This window comes from Delphinapterus leucas, chromosome 14, assembly GCF_059928025.1.
Source record: "Delphinapterus leucas isolate spDelLeu-1000000601 "Yukka" chromosome 14, BTC_Dleu_Yukka2, whole genome shotgun sequence".
Lineage (NCBI taxonomy): Eukaryota > Metazoa > Chordata > Mammalia > Artiodactyla > Monodontidae > Delphinapterus > Delphinapterus leucas.
This window is the reverse complement of record NC_143142.1, coordinates 20,183,011-20,198,127: the sequence shown is the minus strand read 5'-3', so window position 1 is coordinate 20,198,127 and position 15,117 is coordinate 20,183,011.

Below are 15,117 nucleotides of genomic sequence, written 5' to 3'. Positions count from 1 at the left end.
CTGACCTTGACTTTTGGCTGATTTCCTCCTGGAGTTCCCATGGGCAAACTATCTCCCAGCAAGCCTCACCCCGGTGTTTACAGCGAGGCAGCATAGGGCGCTGGACAGTCACAGAACTAGTCAAAATCATTAAATCCCCAGTTCTTCTCTGGACAGGCTGTTCACTTCCAAGCCTCAGATTTCTCACCTGCAAACAGATAGAATAAAATCTACCTCCCAGGATGGGAGAGATTAAGCAGATGTGTACAGAGTAGATCTTCAATAAATGGGAGTTATTCCTTACTCCCTTCTTCCCCCAAAGGGCTCTTCATTAGAGAGTCAGGAGAAAGAGGATGGTTCTACCACCAGCCTGTGTGTGACATTGGACATCTCTTGGGCTCTGAATTTTGAGGAATACGTTTGTTGGAAAGGAACTGACATTCAAATTAACTCAAGCAGGGGAGGTAGGGAGAAAGAATAATTATTATTAAATGCAGGGGTGACTCATAGAACCTGAGCTGGAACGCAACTAGGTCTCAGAAAAGGGCTGGAAATAGGGATCAGGGTGTGCTAGGAAACCTGTATCCCTTCTCTGTGCCTTCTCTCACCCTTTCTCCTCTCTTGGCATTGCTTTCGTTTATAACTACTTCCCAGCCCACAGGACAGATAATGGCAGTCAGCACTCCCCTGAATACCCATGCTGGGCCAAGGGACCACTTCCCTTAAACCTACTTCCAAATTCCCAAAGGCTTTCATTGGCCCACCTTGAGCTGGGCCTTACCCCTGATCCAATCAACAGCGTCCAGGGGTGGGGCCATGTTGCACAAACATGGCGATTCCTATCGTAACAAGGTAGATGTAAAGAGGAAGGGACCATCTCCAGAGCAGGAGAACTGGATATGCTAAACAATAAGTGACTTGCTGGGATGAACGAGGCATGATACCTGGCCTCAGGGAGCTCAGTTTCAAGAGGGAGGCAGACCCAGGGACAAACTCCATTCCTACTTAGAAAAGACCATCCAATGATAGGATTCAGAGGACCGCATAACCAGCCTGTGATGGGAAAAGTTCTCAGAAGCTGCACCGACCACCGCCCCAAAGCCATCCTAGGACGTGATGAGCTAATTAATCACAATTGTTATTTATGGCAGTGCCAATCCACCTGCTCGTGTCTCAAGACATTAGTTATTGCCAGGAATGATGAATCCCAGGATGTAGAACATGCTAAAAATATTAATCTACAAGTGAAAATGATTTTAATTGGATTTTGCCCTCGGGGTCGTGTCAGGGTCCCGCTTTCAATCAGACGTGTCCAGTCAGCAAAGCGGAGCCCAGCCTTTCAAATTGAAACCGTGATTGGCTGGTAGAGGTTAATAGAAATGTTGGGAAATAAATAGGTTATTGATTGATCATAACAATCAGCTGGCTCCCGGCTTGCTTTGCTGACCTCGCCCACCCAATTTTACGGGCAAACTCGGTTAGCATCTAATTATAGATCACTTTTACAATACTGTGTATTAATGAGAAGATTATACAGTGGGGGAGGTAGGGGAATTCTTACTGGAGAAGTTTCCCCCTGGCAGAAAAACATGATGAGACTGCCTGCTTACTTGGGGACTATGCATGAGAGAAGGGAGGGTCCTAAGAGGGATAGTTGCTCTCCCCACATGCCTGCTAGAACCTCATTCCTTCACTCAACACACCCTGAGTGGGATGAGCTTTGTGCCGGGAGCCTGGGGACCGTATTCGATACAGCCCCTCTGCTCAGGACCTCATTCTGGGATGCGTTGCTTCTACACTGCTGTATTTAAAACGGATAACCAACAAGGACCTACTGTATAGCACAGGGAACTCTGTTCAATGTCATGTAACAACCTAAATGGGAAAAGAATTTGAAAAAGAATAGATACATATATATGTATAACTGAATCACTTCGCTGTACACCTGAAACTAACACAACATTGTTAATCAGCTATCCTCCAATATAAAATAAAAAGTTACTTGGCAGGCAGCCTTGTTAGAAAGGCAGATTCTTGAGCCCACTCCGAGATGCTGATTCAGAGGGGTCTGCATTTTTAACAAGCCCACCCAGCCTCAGAGATTGAGAGGCAGTGGGGGAACCTCATTTTAAGACACAATGGCCTGGTTGGAAAAAAGATCCACATGAGGAAACAAAAGTCAGAGCGCTGGGTGCCGGGCTGGAAGCTGCTCCAGGGTCCAGCGGGACACGAGGCAAGCAAGGTCAGCTGAACCTGGGAGTCTTCACGGAGCAGGTGACACTGGCACTGAGTAGGAATTTCCAAGGTGAGCCTGAAGAGCAGTTTGCCCCCACAAAGTGTCACTTTTAACAGGCACCACCAGTGGTATGGCTGGCTGTCCCCACCAGGGAGACAATCAGCGTCTCTTTGCCCTCCAAGGGGCTAGTAACCTGGTTGGGAAAACAAGTGTATAAAATAACTTTGAATCACCTTCTCTATTCCACGTGATTCCCTGCTTGCCCCCTACCCCACCCTCATGACCTGAGTCCCAGCCTCTTGTACCCCAGCCTTGTCTCTTTTCCTCCAACACACCAACCCATCCCCACCTTGGGGCCTTTGCCCCTGCTTTTCCCCCTGCCTGACACTCCCTTCCTCCTGATGTCACATGGCTGGCTCCTTCCCAGCAGCTCAGTGCCACCATCTGACCCCGTCCACCTCCCAGACACACTTCCCCATCGCTCTCCTCGACTTCTTCCATAGCAGTGAATGGCCGGAAGTACCTCACGTGTTAGTTTCCATGTCTGTTTCCCCTGCTGACCTCTGAGGGTGCTGTGCGCAGACAGGACATGGTGGCCAGAGTGGCATCCTCCTGGGCCTTGGGGAACAGGCCAGGAAGAAGACAGGCCAAGAAAAGACAGATGAAGGTTGTAAGCTGAGACCCAGCACTCCAGGCAGATGAAGTTGTAAGCCTGTGATTTACCCACTCTGCCCATCATTTATATATCAGATTCCTGTTCTGTGTAAGAAAATGGGAGTCAGGAAAGGAAGCTGCCCCGGCTGCCCAAGACGGAAGTGCTGGAGGCGTGGGTGAGGGGAATGGCAGAGGGATGGAGGAAAACGGACAGAATCAAGAGCTATCTGTGACTTCTCCCAGATTTCATCTTTGGGCAACCAGAGATGAGATGTGGGGCTCTTCACTGAGATGAGAGATGCTGGCAGAGGACCAGGATGAGGGAGGAAACATCCTGAGTCCAGGCAAGAGAGAAGCAAAGACACTTCCTAAAAGGAACTGTATCTGTTGTCTGTTTCTGCATAAGGATCCACTCCAAGACCTAGCGGCTTAGAACTAGAATCATTTCTTTTGCTCCTGAACCTGCAACTTTGGAAAGGCTCAGTGGGGACTGTTTATCTCTGCTCCATGCAGCATCAGCTGGGTCAGCCCAGCTAGAGCTAAAGGATCTGCCTTTGAGATGGCCCAGTTGATGGGTCTGGGGGCTCAGCCAGGGCTGTGGATGGGGAAAGGGGTTGGGGGTTTAGGTCCTCAACACGCCTCTTCACAGCTGCTTGGGCTTCCTCACAGCATGGTGGCTAGGCTTCAAGTGAGCCGGACTCGGCCTTGGAAATCACATACCATCACTTCTGCCATGGTCACAAACCCACTGAGCTTCAAGAGAATGGAAGGGGATGGGAGAGATTGGAAAATACAACCAACCACAGTGACAATAATAACGAACATTTGCTGCACACTTACTCTGCACCAGGACCTGCCCATGCATGGGGTCCTTTCACCCTCATGATAATCCCAAGAAGGAGGTCCCATTATTAACCCCATCTTACACATGGGGACACACAGGCCTGGACAGGTGAAATGACTTGTCCCACATGACACAGTATCTGAGTTCAGATTTGAAACTAGATCTTTCCCACCCGCAGCTGGCTCAGAGCAGAGCTCAGTCTGATTTTTCTGTACCCCTCAGTGCCCAGCACAGGACCCGGCCCCAGACCCCAGGGGGCTGGCACTGGATGAGAGGCTGAAGTCAAGACAGTACGAGACCAGCAGGAGCTCCGTCGCTGCCAGACTGAGAACCTGGGAAAGCTTCGAGGCATTTGAGGCCTGACTCCAATGCCAAAAGGTGATGTCTGGTATGAGCTCCCCGGTGGCCCAGCGGCCCTGAGATAATCCCTGGGAAAGTGCCCCCACGGCCCTGTGCTTCCAAGGCGCTCCTGTCCTGGGGCCCAGGCTGGAGGCTCCAGAACATTCCTTACATTCCAGGGCTTTTCTCTGGGAGGAGGCCTCCTTCCCACAGGAGAGGACTGGAAAGCTCGTTGTGTTTTAGGCTAAACAGCACCAGCTCTCCACTGCGGCTTCTGTCTCCCCACCGACCCCAGCTGTGTGGCTTTGACCCTGTTGTGACCACTTGGCATTGGAGATTCTGTTTATCTGCCACGGGCTGGTGAGAAATGCCCACAGGGAGTTGACCACCAGGACCGCGGCTCCTGGGGTGCCTGCATTCAGGTGGGCTCAGGAGCTGGGAGGACACGGCGGCCTGAGCCCCAGCTGGGCTGCCTGTCAGTTTGCTCAGTGACTTGGCCCAGTTGCTCCCCCGTCAGATCCTCAGGCTGGTCTACCTTCTGCCAGGATTCCATTGGCAAACCTTACCTACCCGGCACCAGTAGAAACCACAGGTGTGGGGAAAAGGGACTGGGGACCCTTCACGTGCTGATACTTTGCATCTCCTCTTATCAAATCCTCACAACTTCTTAGAGGGACATGGTGTTATCCCCATTTTACAGATGAAGAAACTAAGGCGTGAAAAGGGGAGATCACTAGCTGGAGGTCATGCAGCCAGCGAGGGGTGGAGCTGGCTGCTCCCGAGTCAGCTTGGGGCACCGCCCACTTTCAAGTTCCCACTGGCTCCCCATTTCATTCATTCAACAAAATCTTCTGGACTCCCAACTGTGTGCCAAGCACGATGCTGGGTGCAGCACAGGGTATAGCCATGAAGCAGGCAGGCACCATCCCTATCCTTATGGAATTCACAGACCGGAGGAGGCAGCACGTGAGCAAAACAAATATGAAAGCACAAACTAGGTTCAGTTCTCCGAGGACAGGGGACACCTCGCAGGGAGAAGGAGTAACAGGAGAGAGAAGCCAGTGTAGAGACAGTGACTGGGCTCAGTCTTACTGGGAAGACGGACTCAGCATCTGGGGATGATGTACCCCTGTCGCCATGGTAACCATTTTGGACCTAGGATTCCCCATCCTCCAGCTGTGCATCTCTGGGCAAGTCTATTCACCTCTCTGAGCCTCAGTGCCCCCCTCCCATAAAAATGGGGGTAAGGAAGCCCACCTCTCAAATACTGTGAGTGCTCCAGGAGCCAACACGTAGGAACCATTTAGCACAGATCGTGGCACGCAGTAAGCACGTGGAAAATGGCAACGGCCATCTTATGTCAACCCGGGTGGGCTGAAGCATGGGGTTTGGAGGTGGGATGAGGAGAAATGGTCTTGCCTGCAGGCAGAGCCCACAGCATCAGCTTGGTTCTCGGAATACTCTAGGGGGAGAACCTTAGGGGACCCTGAATTGTCAGAAACACAAGTGTCATCAAAATAAAGTGACCCCTGCCGAGAGGACCATGGTGAAATGGAAGCCAAAATCATAGTTTGCCCATTTTGCAGAGAAGAAAACTGAGGCTTCAAGAGAAGTCACTTGGCTTGGCTTCTATTAAGAACAGAAGCCCTCAGCAGAAATGAGCAAAGCTTTTCCAAAGCTTCTGTCCAAAACTCCATTCTCTCCCGCCTTTTCCCTTCCCCCACCCAGGCCCACCCAATGCCCTGAAACTCTGGAATCCAAAAAGTATCCCCACAGAGCCTCCCCCAAAAGCCCCAGAGAGGAACCAGGTTTCCAGTAGAGAGTGCGGTGGTCTTGGTGCAATGCCGTCACCTGCTGGCCATGCCTGAGAACTGCAGCTCTGGTTCAGCCACTTAGAGCACCTCCAATGGGCTCTGGGACCCTGCCTTCTAGGAACGTACAATAAACAAGACCAGAGACAGACAGTAAACAAGGAATCAGAGGAGTAAGCAAGGTCATGTCAGATGGGCACAAGTTTTCTGCAAGAAATAAACAGGTTTCTGTGACAGAGCAGTAGCTATTAAGCCAGACATTAAAGAGATTTACCGAAAAAGAGTCTTCTCACTAACTTTGTTTTGGAAACAGTTGTTTTTCATAAAGCGTTATTTGTGTTTGCATGCAATGTTTATTTTTATTGTCTTTTTTTAGTGAATTAATAAACAAGTCTTCTAAAAGTCTCAGTTTTCATTTCTATTATGGTAATGAATGGATAAACCAGTCTTTCTAAAACATCTCAGTTCTAATTTATAATATGGTAGACTCTCTCTATGCCGATTTCTCTCTCCTCTTTTTCTCCCTGTGAGGTGTTCCCTGTCCTTGAAGAGCTAAGCGCAGCTGCCTCCCCTGGGCTGTGAGTTCCACAAAGGCAGGGGTGATACCTGTCTGCTTCTGCCTGTGCCCTGGGCACCCAAGGTGGTGCTTCACACACAGCAGGGATAAGAAGATCTTTTTAAAATTTTTTATTGGAGTATAGTTGATTTACAATGTTGTGTTAGTTTCTGCTGTACAGCAAAGTGAATCAGTTAAACATATACATATATCCACACTCTTTTTTAGATTCTCTTCCCATATAGGTCACTACAGAGTATTGAGTAGAGTTCCCTGTGCTATACAGTAGGTCCTTTACCTATTACCTATTCTATATATAGTAGTGTGTATATGTCAATCCCAACCTCCCAATTTATGCCTCCCCCCTTCCCCCTTGGTAACCATAGTTTGTTTTCTACATCTGGAACTCTATTTTTGTTTTGTAAATAAGTTCATTTGTACCACTTTTTTAGATTCCTCATATAATATTCCTCATATGATATTTGTCTTTCTCTGTCTGACTTACTTCACTCAGTGAGACAATCTCTAGCTCCATCCATGATGCTGCAAATGGCATTATTGCATTTTTGATGGCGCAGTAATATTCCATTGTATATACATTGCCACATCTTCTTTATCCATTTATCTGTCAGTAGACATTTAGGCTGCTTCCATGTCTTGGCAATTATAAATAGTGCCGCTATGAACATTGGGGTGCATGTATCTTTCTGAATTAGAGTTTTCATTTTTTTCCAGATATATGCCCAGGGGTGGGATTGCTGGGTCATATGGTAGCTCTATTTTTAGTTTTTTAAGGAGCCTCCATACTGGTTTCCATAGTGGCTGCACCAACTATTACATTCCCACCAACAGTGCAAGAGGGTTCCCTTTTCTCCACACCCTCTCCAGCATTTATTGTTTGTAGATTTTTTGATGGTGGCCATTCTGACTGGTGTGAGGTGATACCTCACTGTAGTTTTGATTTGCATTTCTCTAATAATTAGTGATGTTGAGCATCTTTTCATGTGCTTTTCGGCCATTAGGAGGTTTTGTTGAATGCATGAAATGGGAAACCAGTTGAGCCTTGTGAGTGGGCAGAGCCCAAGAGGACTCGGGGGTGACCATTTACTATATGATAGGAGTATAAAGGGGTCCTAGGACCAAAATATTTGAGAACAAAAACGATAGAATCACTATGGATGGGGTGGTCAGGGGAGATGTCTGTGAGGAGGTGACATTCGGCTGAGACCTCAGGGCCACAAAGAAGTCAGCCATGGGAAAAGGGAACAGCCAGTGCAAAGATCCTGGAGTGAGAAAAAGATGGTTGCCTTAGAGAAACAGAAAAGCAGGCAGCCTGGCATCCCAGAGAGTAGGGCAGTGCCCGATATACAGGATGGACTCAGTGGATGGTTTCTAGGTGAATAAAGGGAGAGAAGGAAAGAGAGAGAAGGTGAGCAGAGAGATGGATTTTCTGAGGCACTGTCCTAGGCACAAAGTAGTGCTATTTTAAAAATACATTGATAGTGGTGATGGTTGTACAACAGTGTTACCATTGTAACTTTGTAATCCAGTACCACTGAACTGTATACTTAAAAATGATTAAGATGGTAGGGCTTCCGTGGTGGCGCAGTGGTTAAGAATCCGCCTGCCAGTGCAGGAGACGCGGGTTCAAGCCCTGGTCCCGGGAGGTCCCACATGCTGCAGAGCAACTAGGCCCGTGCGCCACAACTACTGAGCCTGTGCTCTAGAGCCTGCGAGCCGCAACTACTGAAGCCCGTGTGCCTAGAGCCCGTGCTCCGCAACAAGAGAAGCCACCGCAATGAGAAGCCCGTGCACCGCAACGAAGAGTAGCCCCCGCTCGCCACAACTAGAGAAAAGCCCGCGCGCAGCAACGAAGACCCGAGGCAGCCACAAATAAATAAAATCAAATAACCACTTTAAAAATAAATTTATTTAAGATGGTAACTTTTGTGTGTTTTCCCACAAATTACAAATGAAATCTGTACCCTATTGTGTTGACTTTTAAGGTCACAGTCTTGAGGAAAGGCTGGCAGAGCCCACTCCTATTCCTTGAAAATGCCACTGGCTCTCCCCTCCCCACCCACCCCGCCTCCAAGCCTCTTAAGCCACAGTCATCCTTTGGGTGTGAGTTAGTTTTAATATAAAAATGGTATTTTCAACAAAAGAAACTACATTCGTGGGTGAAAACAAAATGCCAAGTTCAAACTCCGTTGCTGGATCCACGTAAAAATATTGTTTTTAATCAACAGCAGAATTTCTGTCCCCACCTTCAGCGTCCCCGGAGGCAATGACGTGGAAAATGTCATCTCTGGTCTATTCAAGTAAAACAGTGGGTCCCTGGGTAGATTCTCAAGAGGGCCTTTGGGGTCTTCTGTAGGGATGGGGCCAGCCCCATCCCCTGCAACATATCCCTCCAGCTCAATATGTACACTATGAATGGCTACTCAAGCACAGCCCCCCGGCAGGGACCACAGTCGCCAGTCCCTCCACGCTGCCTATTAAAGGATTAAGCCTCCCCTTCCAGCTGGGAGGCCAGCTCCCGAGCTCCCGAGGTCCTGCTCCTAACGAGCTGGCTGTTCAGTGGAGTCAAGGCCAGGGTGAACATCAGCACAGCCGGGTCAGGGGGTGGAGGACAGAGTTGCCTTCTTGGGCTCAGCTTCCTCTAGTATGAAGTCGAGGACACACGCACTCACACAGGATCCTAGAATCCCACCACCATCGTCAGTCTCAAAGGTGGCCTGGTCCCAATCCTTCTGCCTCCAGAATGTTCGTTACCCACCAAGACGCGTTTTTCCCTCCCCGGGACCAGCCTCTCGGAAGCTTCCTCCACGCCTGCCTGCCTCCACTTAGCAGCCACAGGACTAACAGGGTCCCTCTCCAGTGAGATTCTCCCAGCCAGTGACCACATGCCCTCAGATCTTCTCCTGTTGTGGCATGGAGACACCAGGGGCTGGGGATGATGTGCCTTTAAGGCTGTTCTCCTTCCAAGCCGTCTGTGCTCCCTCCACCAGGCCCCCGCCTGGCAGGAGCATGGCTCACCTTATTTATCTTAAGGTGGATTTGAGGGTCCTTCTCCTTTCAAGCACTTCGAACCAGTTTTCTAAAATTTGGCCAGAACGTATTAGAAGCTCCCCAGAATTCCACCTGGGCTGAAACGGTCACACGGTCAGCCTAGAACTCAAATCTAACCTCTCACCTCCGCAGATCACATGCACAGCGCACCGCCACTGTCCTGGGATAAACTCTCTGGCAGCACCATCTGGTATTTGTCCATTTCCCACCTGCCTCCTGCTGCGCTCTCCACGACCTTTCCAGAATTTCTTCGATCCTCTCTGATCCCCAGAACTTTGTGTCCGCCGTTCCCGCTTCCTGGAACTCATCCCCACTACACTTTGCCCAGCCAGGGCTCGGCTTAGAGGTCTTCCTCCTAGAAAATGTACCCTGACTGCCGACACCTCACTCTACCCCGCCCCCACTAAATACGCTAGCGTTAAAGTTCCGGAAGATTGTGTGATGTTTAATCACCAGTCATCCCCAACGCCTAGCACCGTGCCTGGCACACAGTAGGTGCATCTCATCCTTGTCTGTCTCCTGGGTGCGTTCACAGCCCCACCATCCCTATCATGGCACCCATCTTACTGCATTACCTGTGTATTTTCTCCATCTCCCCCACCGAGCTAGACGAGCACTGTGGAAAAGCCCGTGCGTGGGTCCCAGACCCAGAGCAGTGCTGGGCACATAGTAGGTCCTCAGCAGCATCAAGTGTTGTTTGTGGTTGAATAAAAAGGCCCCCGGAATGGGAAATGCTTCGAGTGAAATGGGGCAAGGCAGCCACTAGAGGGCAGCAGGCACGCGCTTTCCCCAGTGCAGGCTCCACCCCAGCCCCGGTTCTGCAGGGTCCTCCGGATGCATTCTCCTCTCCTTCCCTTTGCAGCTCAGGCCTCTGCATCACCCTTCAGCCCTCACCACCAGCTCCGCTAAATTAGCTCTGAGTCCCTGCCTATCAGAGAAGCTTTCAACCCCAGAGCAGTATTCAGTGACCCAAGCAACTTGCCTGCAAGCCCTCCAGGCAGGCCTCTGACCCTGCCCCTGAGCTGATCCAGTCCTCCAGGCCCTGCCTTGAGCTGTCCTCTCCCACAGACCCTGACTACCAGACTGAGCCAGCAAAACTGCCCCCTCTTCCCATCCCCCCCCACCTGGTGCCCCCTCTTACTCCCACCCAAGAACCCCTGGACTCGTTGCTTCTCCTCTCTGCGCCCAGAGGACCCTCCCCCAGCACTGAAGAGATCCAAACTCCCTCCCAGCCAAACTCTCATCATCTCAGGGCAGCTAAATTGCACAGAAGTTAGAGGAGAAAGCTGAGCTAATTTACACCAGGGTGTAAACGGGTGATAGATTTACAGCCGGTCTGACTATTCCAATCTAAAGTTTTATGTCCTAGAGCTTCCAAAGCTCTAAAGTCCCCAAATCAAGGAGTCTAGGCCCTCACCTGATGACTGATAATTCCATACGCAATGGCATATCCTCTGTACACACCAGACGGGCATTTTTAGGGCCACAAACGCTGCATCCACTATGGCAACTGTCAGGCTATTGTTTAAAAGAGTCAGAGCCCAAACGCAGGTTATGAGGGGTTGATAGCGTATGTCCAGTGGCCAAAATCTTGGGAGGCTGACTGTGTTTCTGACGCCACCTCAGCAGACACCACTCCTCCATCAGGCCTGAGCCACAGCCCAGCCCCTCCTTTAGAGCACTGAGAACTTTCCTGACTTCTTCCCCAGAGCAGTGACCACGTCCAACACGACTAGCTCCGCCTCTCCCTGTGTTAGTCAAGTCCCAAACCTGTGTTAGCCCAGTCCCAGCCATGCCGACATCCAAGCTGTTAATAGTAATAGTGACTGAGGAGGGTTAGACCTGTTGTTAGTCAGAAAGAAATCCACAAGCCGTTAGTTTCTGCTGAAAGGAACAGATCAGGAGGGTAGGAGTTAGTCAGGTGAAGGAGGGGTTCATTCAGAGCAGGTCAGAGCCAGGCCAGGAGGCTGGAGCCCCCAGATGGGTAGGTTGGCTGTTAGTGGTCAGCCCTCTGGGGCAGCCAGGGCGAGACAGGGATTAGCTGGGTGAGAGCAAGAGTTAGTGCAAAGGAGCCAGAGATTAGCCCAAAGAGACCAAGGTGCCCACTGGAGGTGAGGCATAAAATCACCCCCAGGTGTGGCCCTGGCTTAGCAGCTGGCGGGCTCTGGGGAGGCAGGCTGGTGTAGGGACATGGGTGTGAACAGGACGGGGAGCCAGGGATGAATTTCTGGCTGGCCCGACGGTCTGCAGGGCTCTGTGGGCGCCTGGGGTTCATTTGTTGCTTCCCGCTTTCTCCTGCAAACCCCGAACCCAAGATCTGCTTTCTTGCCTGGTTTCTCAAACTTCCCCCTGTGGACTGCCCTTCTCAATGACTTCAGTAGGAAAAAAGGCCCACATCTACTTCCAGTGTGGGAAACCCGGGTCTCCCAGCTCCAGGGATGAGAAGGGCCCCTCTAGCCAACTTCTCGTTCTAGGAAAGGCCCCTCTCACTGATCTCTTGGCCATTCCTTCTCAGCACCTTGTGATAAGGCCAAAAGTCCCCTCTCCCTGACTTCTGGTGTAAAAGATACCCCTCTTCCCATCCTTCAAATGTGGGAAATGCCCCCTCTGGCTGACTTTCCTGTACTAAATGTTCCACTCATTGATTTCCACTGTGGTTTAAGACCCTTTCAGCGACTTCCAATGTGGGGAAGTTTTCACTTACTGACTTCCGGTGTGGGACACACCCCTTTACTAACTTCCTGTGCGAGACACGCCCCTTTGCTGACTTCCTGTGCAGGACGAGCCTTTCATTAATTGCACCGCGCCTCTACCGGCCACTCGCCAATGTAGAAGATTCTACCCTCGCTTCCCTCCAGAGAAGAACACACAGGCGCCTTCTCTCTGCTCCCGTGGCTGGGAGGAGCCCAGAGCTCCGCATTCTAGACCCACAGGCCTCCACACTCACACCCCAGAAGTTGCCCTGCTCCCGTCCACTCCCAGTGGCAACCAGCCTTGTGCACAGAGGAGGGATGCTGTGCTCAGGGGTCGGCCTCCCTCCCACACCCGCAGGACCACCTCTTCCTCTGGGCCACTGGTGTGGTTAGTAGAACCGGCCCAGTGGACTCTGAACTCACAGCCGATCGGGGCAGCAAAGTGGGGCATCTGTCTGCAAGCCCAGCCCCAGGACATCTGCTTGCCAAAAGGAGGGGGACCAGCCCCGAGGGGGGGCCCAGAGCTCGGCAGGGCTGGGGTTAGTAAGAGAAAACAGAGTTAGTAGGGGCTGGGTTAGTAAGTCAGAGCACAGCACCAGCGGACAGGGGCACCTCAGCAGACACACACTGGGAGTCGCTAGGAGAAAAGGAAGAACACACACAGGTCCATTAGTTTGTTAAGGGGTGGTCGGGGTGCAGTTGAGACCCCCCGGGGTTAGATGGGTTAGTAATTGAAAAAAAGAGCTGTCTACGGAAAGAAAGCTGAAGAGGAGGGAGAGTGTGGGGAAGAGACGGTTAGGGGTTCAAAGCAAGTGTCCAGCCCCAGGCAGAGGGGTCTGTGTGCAGACCACCCAGAGCGACCAGGGTCTGCCAGGGTACATGATGGGTTGGGTTTTCTGGGTCTCATATATACGTTTTAAGCATCTACCATGTGTCAAGAGCTTCATATTCCTGGGAATCCTCACTGCCACCGGCGAGGTGAGGAACGGGCCTCCCACCCTACTGCCGAGGAAACGGGTTCAGAGAGGTGAGGGGACTTGCTCAGAGTCACCCAGCAGGAAGCAGCAGAGTTGGCGAGTCCTGTTTGCGCGCCCTGTCCTGGAATGTGGGTCTGCACAGAGATCCCAGGCCCTGGGCAGGGGCTTCCGGAGCCTCGTCTGCCCCACATCCTTGCCCCGGGAAAGGCCCACGAGCTGCAAGGTTAGTAGGGTCTGGCTGCAGGGGGTTAGTAGGGCATGCTCGGGCCTGGTTAGTGGGTTAGTCGGTTGGCAGAAGGCCAGGCACCTCGTCACACGCCACAGCGTCCCCCGGCCGAGCCCTGTGTTAGTAGGTTAATCACACCGTGCAACACTGCCCCCGCCCCTCCAGCCGCAGCTCCAGAGGCCCCCCGCCCCCACCAGCCAGGGAGCCGGGTCTGACCAGGGCAGGGGGTCTGCCTCCCAGCTCCTCAGCCCCGCCAGAATCAAGGTTAGCCACGTAGACCCTGCCCAGAAGAATTTGGCTTCCCTACTTCTCAGCTCTGGGCCTCAGGGGCCCTCCCACACACTTCAGTTCCCCTGAAAATGGGCCCTGCTGCTCTGGCTGGAAACCCCCTGCCCGGTTCTGGCCATCCCCTTCCCAGAAGGCTGGGTCCTGTCACACTCAGGCACGCGCACGCACACACACACGCACGCGCGCGCACACCAGCATCTTCCCACAGAAAGTCTGTTGCCCTAGAGCCGCCGGGTCCAGTGGACAGCTTCTTCGTCCCCTACTGCCAGGCCTCTGGCTACTCCAACCAATGGCCTGCCCTCCCCCAAATACTAAAACTGCATAGAGCTCACCTGGCTCCTGGAACCAAGTTCAGACTTCCCAGCCCCAGGGAAAGGGCTGCCTTTCCAGCCGCTGCTACAGAGCACCTGAGTGTGCCCTAGTTTTGTCATCTCTTTTCACAGTTGTAATTTTCCCACATAAACCCCCATGTAGACTCTCCACGGTTCTAACTCATGCTCTGTAAGAAAAGGGTTCTGTTGCCAGTAAAGTTTGGGGGGAAGCACTTAATCTTCTGTCTATCCTTGAGTATTCACAATTCCCATCAGCACTTTCAGAGGCTCTGATAAGCCCTGCACTACAGAAACCTACTGAATTTGAACTTTTTTTTTTTAAAGAGCAATGATGTCTCCTAGAACTTACTTTGGGCATCTCTGCTCTAATTTTCCCTTGGAAACTCTCAGCTAAACCACACCTTTCTCATCCTCCAAGGTCCTGATTAGTTCAGCCTCGCTGGGAAGCCTTTTCAGCCTGCTCTGGGGTCTTACTCCCACCCACTCAAGCACTGAGAACCTGTGCCTCAGTCGACTGTTTCCTGCCCCATCCCCTAATTCTCTGTGTGAGCTGGTTTTCTCCCACTCGGCATGGCTGTGAAATCCTGCAGGCTTGAATCAGGGCCATATCTTCACTTATATTCCCCCCAAGCGAGTAGTACAGGGAAGGGCTCACAGTAGGTGCTCAATTCTGATGAGAGGGGTGGATATTAAATTCCCCAGGAAGCATTTGGAGCTACTATGGAGGCCATGCAATGCAGCCAATTCCTCAATCTGATTAGAGAGGGATATTAAAAATACAAGAGTCAGAAATGCCTCTGGATCAAAGATGAGGAGTTTAAAGTCCAGAGTACCAAAAAGAGAGAAGCCCTAAATCTAAACTCCAAGATGGATAGGAGTGTTTATTGAGCACCTACTAAGAGTCAGGCGCTGTGCCAGGTGCATGATCTCACTGACTTCTTCCTGTGCCCGCCCCACACACACACGCCCAGGTGAGCAGATGGCTCCAGTTTCAGAGTGGAAATTGGACTCACAGGGGTGAGGTGAGTTGCCCAAGGTTGTACGGCAGACTGCGCACCCTCAGACTCCAAAGCCCAAGCTCTTCCCGTAACAGCCCTCTGCTGGGGGCAC